Genomic DNA, 12,951 nt, shown 5'->3' with positions numbered 1-12,951 from the left:
ATATTCATCTCAAAGCACTTTCTATACATACTAAGTAATAAATTCAATAATTAAATATTAAGTTCGGATTGTAGAAATACAAACCGTAATTTCTGGACTAACCCTCGTTAATTTTGCCTTTTTCTTGCTTAGCCGAGATTTTCGGCACAATGTTAGCTACGAAAATTAAAACAATTAAAAATTCATCAATATACAATTTCATTTTATTTATTCCAATTTCAACTCAATATTTACATAACTTCTAATTTAATCGCAATTCAAACTAACTTGTTTTCTTTACAATTTTATTATCTATTTTTCACTCAACTATCACTTAAAATCAAATTTCAACTCTCTAATTTCCCATAAATCCCTAATTTCAAATTTCTTTCAATTTAGTCCCTAAAGCATAAAACTTATGAATTACTTTACAATTCAATCCTCATTTCACTTCTAACTTGAATTTCTATCAATTTAATCCCTAATTCATCATTTTATTCAACATGAACCGTATTTAGAAATCTAATAACTTTCAAAATATCAACTTAATTTCATCAAAACCTTATTCCATAGTTTCTAAAACATCAAAATTAAGTAAAAAGAGCTAAATTGACTTACCTATTAAACTTCCAAACCTTCAAACTCAAATTCTCCCTTTTTCTTTTCTTTCTCATTTCTTTCTTTCCTTCCCCTGCTTTTCGTTTGCCTATTCTGTTTCTTTTCTTTGTTTCATTTCTTTTTCTTTCTTTATTTACTATATATTTATATTTATATATATAATAATAATAATAATAATAAAATATCCATATTAAAAATCTATTTAATAACAAATATTGATTTAATGCTTGTATGCATATATATTATTACACTTGTACTAAATCATTTTTATACACTTGTCTTTCTTTTATTTATTTTATTTATTTCATAAAAAAATCTATTTACTTAAATAAAAAACAATTAAATAAAATATACTACAATTGTACAAATATATGTATTACACTTGTATATTTTATTTACCATACATTTGTTTTTATTTAATTTATTTCATAATATAATATCAATTTAATAATAACAATAACATTAATATTTTCTTAAATAATAAATAAATACATACATATATTACAAATGTATGTATAATATTTATTACACATGTATTTTATTTTTATCACACACTTGTCACAATTTAATTTATTTATCATATAAATATCTTATAATATAATTATAATAAATTAATTTAATACTATTTATTACTAATAAATATATATTTTATTTTAATGTATGTATATTTTGGGAATCGAAACGGCCATCCCGCCCATTTCGTCGAGATAAACAAGATGCATTCTATCATAACTCGTTCCTGCCAAGAAAAAAAGTGCAGCACCGATAAAGCCATGAAATATTATTTGTAAAATAGCTCCGTTGAGTCCCGTATCAGTTATCGAACCAACTCCTATAATTATGAAACCCATATGAGATACGGAGGAATAGGCTATTCTTTTTTTAAAATTCCGTTGACCAAGAGATATGTCGCCTCACTTATGCTAAATGGCATAAGTACCATTTTAGTCCTTTTTATTTTCTTTTAATCTATAATTAAACTTTCACACTTTATTCAATTTAATCCTTTTATCCAATTATCCTTAATTAAGCTAAATTCACTTAATTAAACTCTAATTAACCACTCAATTAACTTTTTTTATATTTTTTATAAATATTTACCGATCCTTTTTTCAGGAACGGAGACTCGAAAATACACTTTTCCGATAACCGTAAAATTTGGGTCATTACATATTTAATCTCTAAAATTTTAATATATGTATATATTTTACATTTTTTATATTTATACATTTTAAAAATTTATCATATTCTTAATATAATTGTAACACCCCTTACCCGTATCCAACACTAAGACAGGGCTCGAGGCATTACCGGAACTTTACACTTTCAGTATACTAACTCGGGTCACAAAATTTCATTTGAATTTAAAACTTTTCAATCATGAACATCTCATCCATTGTATAGGCCTTCGAGACCTATAACTTATCAAGAGGCAGTGCGGAACAAATACGGGTACGTTCGATTAACCTTGGGCTCCTCAAAAGAATTTTCCTTAACATAAAGGGACACACGCCCGTGTAGGTGGGCCATGTGGACTCACACACCCGTGTATCTTGGGGCACTCCCATGCCCTTCAACCGTGGGCAACACTGACTTATTAACACGGCCATGGCACACGCCCATACTGCTTGCCCATAGATGACACTGCCATTTTAACACGGCCATGGCACACGCCCGTGTGGCCTACCCATGTACAACTTTGAGCTAAAATTTTAAGTGCAGGGGACATACGACCATAGCACACACCTATGGGAGGGAATTGTGTATCACACACGGCCTAGACACACGCCCGTGTGTCCAACCATGTGGACTTTATTAGGCTATTTTCCAAGCCTTTAGTCACCCCTATTTACTACTTGTGCCTAGTGGTTACCAAGTTTGAAAGAAAACATAATTTTACGCTTGTAAATAATCTTAATGAAAATAGTTGTATGGAAACCTCATATCATTGGTTTCATACATAAATGGTTATTTCCTCTTTAGTGTCATGGGTTCCCATGTTACATTAATCCATCCGAAATTGGCTCATTCATGTAACTCATTGCCAATTGATAGCAACCCATCATTTGTAATTAAAGCCATGCATAAAATCGTAAGTCATAGTCTACTTAAATTAAGCCAATTTTCATGGCTATATACAAAGAGATAAACATATTTTTACATGCCTTTACTCGGCAAATCAAATGACACATATAACAAAATACTCAAAAATACTATACATGCCATTGAACAAAATAAATAGAGTCATTATACCAAAGTTTGTTTAGTTGATAGTGTGTTGACTCTCCAATTGTCTTCCAGTCCTTATGAGTCCTCGAGCTCTGTGAGATAGGTAAAGGGAGAGGGGTAAGCATTTTCATGCTTAGTAAGCTCGAATAACCGGAAAGTAAACTTACCGAGTAATTAGCATACATCCATACTTAAATCATGAAATCATCCATTATGAAATGATTTCATATCACATGCACTTAATCAATGAGTTAGTCACATAATCATGTATCATGTAATTTAACTAGATGAGCTCATCATTCAACATTACATTCACATATGTATACCACGTTAATCTCGTTGATTTTCTAGGAAATCTCGATGGAATACCTATTATCTGTCAATTTATATGAATGATCATTTCATATTTGCACTCCCGTGAACCTCACATCTTATGGCAGGATTACCAGTCCAGGCTAAATCCCCCATTATATGAACTCATAAGGTGCTGCCGAGATTACCAGTCTAGGCTAAATCCCTTATAATGATAAACACTTTTAATGAGCTTGGATCTGAATTACCAGTCCAGGCTAAATTCAGACCCAAATCGGATTACCCGTCCGGGCTGAATCCATCATGCACACATATTCTTCAGGAGGCTTGATCATTCAAGGAACACCCGTCCGGGCTAGATTCCTTTTCATACTTGAGATCACGGATTACCCGTCTGGGCTAAATCCTTACCGCAACATATGCAGGATTTCAGTTCACATATCAATGAGTGTTTATCCACCAAATTCCCTTTTTGTCAACCTCAACTGAGACATTTTCCACATGTTATCACCAATATACATTTCTATGATATTTCATGCCAATAATAAATGCAATCGTCAAGTATTCATAATTCATACAATTATGCATATTAAGGGTTTACTTTAAGTTATCCGAACTTACCTGGTATTCGTTTCAGAGATATGTTTCGGTTATTTCGAAACCTTGCATTTACCACGATCGACCTCCGGAATTTGTTCCTCAGGGTCTATAACAACAAAATTAACTCATTAATACCCTACATTATATATTTCAAGTTTAATATCTACCCCCGATCCAAATGACTGTTTTGCCCCTAACCTTTCTAATTTTGTTTTCACGATTTAGTCTCTAGGCTCGTATAATGAAACTCATGCACTTTTTTATCTTACCCAAGCCTAGCCGAACACTTTTCTTTCTTATGTTAGCCCAAAATTTTCATTATTTTCTTATTTCTACCACACATTTACATCTTTTTACAAAATAGTCCCTATAAGGGTTTCTCATGAAAATCAACTAGGAAAAGATGTTTAATACACATTCATCTTTCATATACCTCCATAATCCATCAAAATACAAACAAATCATGCATGGGTAAATTTTTAAACATGAACCCGAGCATGAAATATGGGTAGAAGTGGAGAGAGCAAGCTATTGGGATTTCAATAATACAAATAGCATGAAAAACGGGGCTTGGGAGCACTTACTATTGAGCTTGGAAAGCTTGAAACCCTAGCTATGGAGAACCCCAAATTTTTGGCTGGATGAAGGAGAAAAATGGCTGATTTTGGCTTGATTTTTCCCATTTTAATTGTAACACCCCAAACCCAGCCCAGACGTTATGGCCAAATCTGACGTGCCACATTGGAGTTGAAAACCCACGTTCCGTTTTAGTGTTTTAAAAAACATATATTTTGTTGAGTTAACAAGGTGCATGGAAGCTGGGCACCAGGTAGGTATCCGAGATAGAGGAGGTGAGCCATGAAGGCTGCTTAAGTACCAAGCTCTTTGATTGGATCCAATCCTAGACATGCCCACAACCATAGCCACACTTTGTTATATCGAGTTTAAATTTGTTTAAGTGAACGACTTTGATAAATCGATTAATCGTGGTGTTGAACTCTTTTGAAAACAAGTATCTTTTGAAAACACGTCCTAAGTCTAGCCCATTTGAATAATTATCAACCAGGTTTGAAGTTATTAAAATTAAAATAATCCCGAAAAGAAATAAAAGGAAAGTTAAAATGGCCTTATTACAACCCAAAAATAAATAATAATTAAAGGGAATCTAACGAAAACCAACGCTTATTTAAAAGTCCAAAGACAATCACCGTGGCTACTCTGAATCCCCTCCGGCCCAAGTCCCCACATCAAGGCTCACCTGCAAGGTTAAGGAAAGGGGGTGAGTTTGGAAACTCAGTGTGCAACAAGCCCCTTTCAGAGCCCAAAACAATAACAGCCTGTTGGGTCTAAGCCCAAAACCAATCTCAAACATGTACTGGGCCATAGTCCTTTTCATATTTCATAATTCATAACACTGGGCCGAAGCCTTTTACTGTAAACGGTACGGCCCAAAGGCCTATTTTTATGTCACATGTAATGTCAATGAAAGAATGCAACCCATTTGGGGAGGCTACTCAACCCACCATCTGCTACTCTCCACCTATACCAACCAACACACCATGTGGGGATTAACTCGACCCACCCCGCCATAACTCTCCACTGGCAGCATAGCTGCTTTATCATATAACTGGAGGCCTAGCCTCTTTTAATAACTGGGGCAAAGCCCTTTTTAATAACTGGGGCATAAGCCCTTTAATAACTGGGGCATAAGCCCTTTTAATAACTGGGGCATAAGCCCTTTTGCACTTCCTCCATCCATATAAAAACCCAACCCAATGCATTTATGAACATCTCGTGTGCATATCATACCTATCATATGCATATCATACATGTCATATGCATATCATACATATCATGTTTATCAAAATCCCATGCATTAAGTTCATATATAAACCCTAGGGGTATAATGGTCATTTTTACCTAGGGTCAAAACGGTCATTTTCATATTATAAGGGTAATCTTGTAATTTTACCAAAAATTAGGGTTTCCATGTTCATTAACGGTTACAAACAATTCATGGGTGCAAGCAGTGATTCTGGCCCATTTTTAGCGAAATCGAGTTATTGGGCCAAAAACCCCTAATGGGCCCTACTTAGCCGATTCTGTCATCTAGGCCCATTTAGCCTATATCTATAACAGTATTAACAGTTTTAACATGCAATTTAACAGATTTCCATTTCCTACCAAACTTACCCAAATGGGCCCGAAAGCCTATTGGGCCCTTATTCAGCCCCTCGAGGCCCAACTTACCGTGAACGCCAAAAACACGTCCTTACCTTTTTCATTATTCCCGATCATCATCTCATCGATTCTAACTAACTAGTGAGCGTTCGCTTGCTCACAAGTCCTCAAAATGCCAGAATTTCAGCATTTTGGCTTTTCGGCATTTATCGCTTTAAGCTATGAAAATGGTTCGTTACACACCTGTTTGGCGATATTCCTCGACGAGATCTCCTATACGATTTCTCCTATAATCCATCGTTAATAATCAGCTTCCCATAATTGAACCAAACCTCAAATCATCTAATACTAATACTTACACATTCGGCCACCATCCATAATGGCCTTAGGAATCTTACCTTTGTCGCGATTGATGACTAGGTCTAGCCACTCCGGTGATCCAAACTACTCCAAGTCGACACTACACCTTGCTGCTCCTTCAGTAAATAAACCAAAAATATTAAAAGAAGACCCCATAAGGCCTACACCCACATTCGGCCACCTCCCTAAACTAGAGGGGTTTCGGCTTTTGGCCACAGTTACACTAGGAATTGTTTAGAGTTTGAACACTTACCACAGTCTTCCTCCTCTTGAATCCGGATGCTTAAAAGGTAAAAAAATTGATCGCCAACTATTGAAAAGGAGAGAAAAGGTTACTGGTCACAAAGAATCGGCACCCACCTATCTTTACTGATTTCGGCTTTTTGCGGTATTTAGGCAGAAGTAGAGATTAAAGAAAGAAATAATAAATGAGTAGAGGAAAGTAATAGGCTGGATTTTGAAAAAGAAAAGGGAGAAAAGATGAGAGGAAGGATAGTAGATTCGGCTAGGGAAGAAAAAGAATAGAAAAACTAAAACAAAGGAGAAAACGGCACAGCTAAGACCCTAATGCCGAAATTATTAACCTAATACCCTTCTGCCGAATTCCCCTCTCTAACCCCTTCCAAACGGCTAAGCTCTATCCTTCTCTCAAATCCCTAAAATCTCTCCCCTTATCCCTCCTTAATCCATGCGTTTGACTTGAACCACCTCTCCTCTTACAGAATCCACTTAGGTTCCAACACTTACCCTTCCTGGAAATAAAAATAAATACTCTTATTTGCCAACACAGGGAATCGATCCCAGGTCTTCCCTTATGCTCCACACGCCACCTTTTTAGGAGCTTAGTAGCGTCACCCTTGCCAATCTACCAAAGCTCTTTTTGTGATACACTTTACCCACAACTTAATATAAGGGCACCTAGCCAGAACCCCTAACTCCAAAGTCCAAAATTTAAAAATTCAACCGGGTTTTGGCTAACTCATAAGCCTTTCATAAGCCCATTTACACACCCAAATTATGAATTCCATAATCACATACCAAATTTTAGAAAATTACTTAAAATATCAGGAATCGCGAAAAACCCGAAAATCAGGATGTTACAACTCTACCCTCCTTAAAGAAATTTCGGCCTCGAAATTTACCTAATCCAAACAGTTGAGGGTACTGCTGACGCATTGCCTCTTCGGTCTCCCAAGTAGCTTCTTCCTTGCCATGGTTCCTCCAAAGTACCTTCACCAATGGGACTGACCTCCTTCTCAACACCTTGACATCACGATCAAGTATTTGCACAGGTTCCTCTTCAAAGGTCAAATCCGACCGTACCTCAACTTCTGCAACTGGCACGATATGAGTTAGGTCAGAACGATATCGCCTTAGCATGGACACATGGAAGACATCGTGAATGCGATCCAGTTCTGGAGGTAACTCCAGCTGATAAGCCACCGGCCCTATCCGCTTAATGATTCGGTAAGGCCCAATAAACCGTGGGCTCAACTTACCCTTCTTACCAAATCTCAAAATCTTCTTCCAAGGCGAAACTTTCAAAAAGACCATGTCCCCTACCGCATATTCAATATCCTTACGCTTCAGATCGGCATAAGACTTTTATCGATCCGCCACCTCTTTTAACCTCTTCCTGATCACCCTAATCTTGTCTTCAGTATCAGCTACCAACTCTGGTCCAAGTATTCTCCTTTCCCCCAATTCTGCCCAACAAGTAGGCGAACGACACCTTCTCCCATATAGTGCCTCATATGGAGCCATCTGAATACTTGCTTGGTAACTGTTGTTATACGCGAACTTCGCCAAAGGGAAATGGTCCTCCCAGCTGCCTCTAAACTCAATAGCACAACCCCTCAACATATCCTCTAAAATCTGAATAACCCTCTCCGACTGCCCATCCGACTGAGGGTGAAAAGCCGTACTGAAATCCAATCGCGTTCCCAATGCCTCATGCAACTTCTGCCAAAACCGAGATGTAAACCTTGGGTCTCGGTCTGAAATTATCGATACTGGCACACCATGCAACCGTACTATTTCCGCCACATACAATCTGGCCAACTTCTGAAGTGAGTAATCGGTTCGGACAGGTATGAAATGAGCAGATTTCGTGAGTCTATCCATAATCACCCAAACCGAATCCTTCTTAGAAGGTGTCAACGGCAACCCACTCACAAAATCCATAGTTACCCTTTCCCACTTCCAAAGTGGTATCTTTACTGGTTGTAACAATCCCGAAGGTAGTTGATGCTCGGCCTTCACTTGTTGACATGTCAAACATCTCCCTACAAATTCGGTCACTTCTCGCTTAAGCCCAGGCCACCAATATTGCTCTCGCAAGTCTCGATACAACTTACTCCATCCTGGATGCATAGCACAAGGTCCATTATGTGCCTCTTTCAAAATCATCAATCTCAAGTCGGAGTCTTTCGGCATACAAATTCTTCCTCGAAAACAAAGAACTCCCTCACTATTTAACCCAAAGTCAGGATTCTCCCCCTTCTCAACTTGCTGAAACCGAGAAACCAACGACTCGTCCTCCAACTGTTGCTTCTTAATCTGTTCTACCCAAGTCGGTCTTACTTGCAACCCCGCCAATAAACTTCTGTCGTCATACAAACTTAGACGAGCAAACATCGCCTTTAATTCCGCCACAGCCCTTCGACTTAGCGCATCAGCCACGACATTCGCCTTACCTGGATGATACTCGATCGAACAGTCATAGTCCTTTAACAACTCTATCCACCTTCGCTGCCTAAGATTCAGCTCCTTTTGAGTCAGCAAGTACTTAAGACTCTTGTGATCCGTATAGATGATGCATTTCTCTCCATATAGGTAATGCCTCCATATCTTAAGTGCAAAGATTACCGCTGCCAATTCCAAGTCATGCGTAGGGTAGTTCACCTCATGCGGCTTAAGCTGTCGTGAAGCATAAGCGACCACTTTACCCTCTTGCATCAACACGCAGCCCAAACCTACATATGACGCATCGCTGTACACAGTGAAATCCTTACCAGACTCTGGCTGAATCAAAACTGGCGCTTCCGTCAAAACCTTCTTCAACTTCTCAAAAGCCTCTTGCTGCTTATTTGTCCAAACAAAAGGTGCTCCCTTCCTTATAAGTTTTGTTAACGGTGCTGCCAACACAGAAAATCCTTCCACGAATCTCCGATAATAACCTACCAACCCCAGAAAACTTCGAATCTCTGTTACCGACTTCGGTGGTTTCCATTCCAAAATTGCTTCAATCTTTCGAGGGTCCACCTTGATCCCCTCGGCAGACACAACATGCCCCAAGAAGGTAACTTCCTTCAACCAAAACTCGCACTTACTAAACTTTGCATAAAGTTGCTTTTCCCTTAACACTTGCAGCACTACACGAAGATGCTCATCATGCTTCTCTTTCGTTTCCGAATACACCAAGATATCGTCAATAAAAACGACTACGAACCGATCCAAGTATGGCTGGAATACCCGATTCATCAAATCCATGAATGTTGCCGGTGCATTAGTCAACCCAAAAGGCATTACCAGAAACTCGTAATGACCATATCGAGTCCTGAACGTCGTCTTATAAATATCCCCCTCTTTAACTCTTAATTGATGATATCCCGACCGAAGGTCAATCTTAGAAAACACCGAGGCTCCTTTTAATTGATCGAACAGATCATCGATTCTTGGTAACGGATACTTGTTCTTGATAGTCAGTTTATTCAACTGCCGATAGTCAATACACAATCGCATAGTCCTATCTTTCTTCTTTACGAACAGTACCGGTGCTCCCCACGGGGAAACACTTGGTCTTATAAACCCTCTATCCAACAGCTCTTGAATCTGAGCTTTCAATTCTACCAACTCCTTTGGTGCCATCCTATAAGGTGAAATGGACACAGGAGCTGTTCCAGGTAGTAAGTCGATTCCAAACTCGACTTCTCTGCTCGGGGGTAATCCAGGAAGTTCATCTGGAAATACATCCTGAAATTCCTTAATAGTCCTAACCGACTCTACCGTTATCTCCTCAAGTCCCGTTTGACTTATAAGGGCCAAGTACGCCTCACAACCTTTCCGAATCAACTTCTCGTCTCTTAAAGCCGAAACAACATTAGACAAATAGTCCCTTCGTTCCCCTATGACCATTATCTCCTCATCTTCGACAGTTCTTAGTACCATCCTTTTTGCAGCACAATTCAACGTCACATTCTGCTTAGTTAATCAGTCCATTCCCAAGATAAGATCAAAATCCCAAAATGGCAGCTCCATCAAATCTCCTTCAAAGATTTTATCTTGTGTCACTAACGGTACCGCCCTAAAAATTTTATCTACCTTAACCGAATGTCCCAATGGGCTTATCACAGATACCCCACTCACAATCTTCTTAGGAAGCACATCCAAAGCCCCAGATACATCACAAGCAACATACGAGTGGGTGGAACCCACATCAATCAAAGCAGTGTAAGGCATGCTATGGATGAAGAATGTACCCGTTATAACATCAAGAGCATCACCCTCCTCACGACGTCGTGCAGCAGAAACCAACGCCGGTTGTCGAGCTTCAGCGTGTCCAGCACCTCTGCCAGGTGCCCCACGTCCTCGTCCATTACCATTGCCACCTCTACCTTGCCCACGACCCCTCTGTGGTGGTGGTCCTCCTCGCCGTGGTTGGACATCCCTTTGCTCTGCCGCTAGCTCCTGAGCTGTCCTCCGAGGACACTCTCTGAACTTATGCTCCTTAGACCCACATCGAAAACATGCTCCAGTTCGTTTCCAGCACTCCCCTATATGCACCTTACCACAGTCCCTGCAAGCCTGCGTTCTATAAGTATTTACTGGAACTGCTCGAACTGGTTCCTCCATCCTTGTTCTTTTAACATTTTGATTCACGGCACTTGAGGGTCTAAAATCCCTCTTGAATCTGGGTCGATCCTTCTCACGATTCTGTCGCTCAGTCAGCTTCACCTCCTCGGCTATTTTTGCCTTTTCTACCAATGCAGCAAAACCACGCTCCCTCTGTGGAGCTATTAATATCCTAAGCTCGTCGCGGAGACCATCCTCAAATCGGACACTGCGCTCATATTCAGTTGCCACTATGCCACTAGCATATCGACTCAGCCTCAAAAATTCTGCCTCATACTCTGCTAGAGTCTTATCACCTTGAGTCAGATTCAAGAATTCCTTCCGACGAGCATCCACATAGCTTGCTCCAACATACCTCCCTTTAAAAGCCGTTTTGAACAATTCCCAGGTTACTTGTTCAATTGGGGTACTCTCCCTTACAGTGATCCACCAACGGTATGCCTCGTCCCGTAGCAGCGACACAACTACTTTCAGCTTTTGCTCCACTGAGCAGTCTAGATCGTCAATGATCCATTCTGTTGCCTCTAGCCAATATTCTGCCACATTTGGGGCTACTCCAGATACACCCCTAAATACTTTAGCTCCGTTGGCCCGGAGTCGCTCCGATATAGACCCCCTATTCACCGTCCCAGTACTAGCTCTAGCCACTCTTTCTAAAACCCTTAACATGGCTTGGGATAAAGCGTCATCCCCCGCAGCCCGATCATAAGACCCAGTCTCCGTTGCTTGTGGCACAGATGGCTCCTCAGCTGGTCTATGCCCTGAGGATGAAGATTCAGCTTGCACCCTTCCGCGACCATGTCCGCGGCCTCGTCCACAAGCTCCTCTTGTACTCATATCAAATTTTCTGTTTACGAGTTTTATGAAATTAGTATAACGTTCCACTGTTTATTAAGAAAATGTCTTCTGGAGATATAGTAGTTCAAGGATTGTTTTCGTATCATCGTAGCCTAGCTACAGTCTCATTCCTACCGTTTACAGCTCTACCCTAGCTAAAGTATCATAGTAGGGTCTCAATACTATTCATAATATCATATCATATATCATAAAGAAAATATACTTACAGACTTGGTGCCGGGGATTCAGTGCGCCACTTCTTTCTTCAATCCAGAACTTGAAAAACCATGTTTTTAATCACCAAAATAGAAATTTAAAAACTTTGATTTGAAAACTCCCTTTATTTTGAACTTTTGATTTAAAACAGAAAAACTTGTACCTTTTTAACATATATTCCCCGCAAAACATCTAAAAAAAACCATTTTCAAAAATACCCTTTTTAGGCCTAAGTTTCCGAAAACATTTTTGGACCCGATCCACAGTCGAGTTGTTGCAACTTAGCTCTGATACCACTAAATGTAACACCCCAAACCCAGCCCAGACGTTATGGCCGAATCTGACGTGCCACATTGGAGTTGAAAACCCACGTTCCGTTTTAGTGTTTTAAAAACCATATATTTTGTTGAGTTAACAAGGTGTATGGAAACTGGGCACCAGGTAGGCATCCGAGATAGAGGAGGTGAGCCATGCAGGCTGCTTAAGTACCAAGCTCTTTGATTGGATCCAATCCTAGACATGCCCACAACCATAGCCACACTTTGTTATATCGAGTTTAAATTTGTTTAAGTGAACGACTTTGATAAATCGATTAATCGTGGTGTTGAACTCTTTTGAAAACAAGTATCGTTTTGAAAACACGTCCTAAGTCTAGCCCATTTGAATAATTATCAACCAGGTTTGAAGTTATTAAAATTAAAATAATCCCGAAAAGAAATAAAAGGAAAGTTAAAATGGCCTTATTACAACCCAAAAATAAATAAT

The sequence above is a fragment of the Gossypium hirsutum genome, chromosome A07 (assembly GCF_007990345.1).
Source record: "Gossypium hirsutum isolate 1008001.06 chromosome A07, Gossypium_hirsutum_v2.1, whole genome shotgun sequence".
NCBI lineage: Eukaryota > Viridiplantae > Streptophyta > Magnoliopsida > Malvales > Malvaceae > Gossypium > Gossypium hirsutum.
This window is presented reverse-complemented; position numbering follows the sequence as displayed.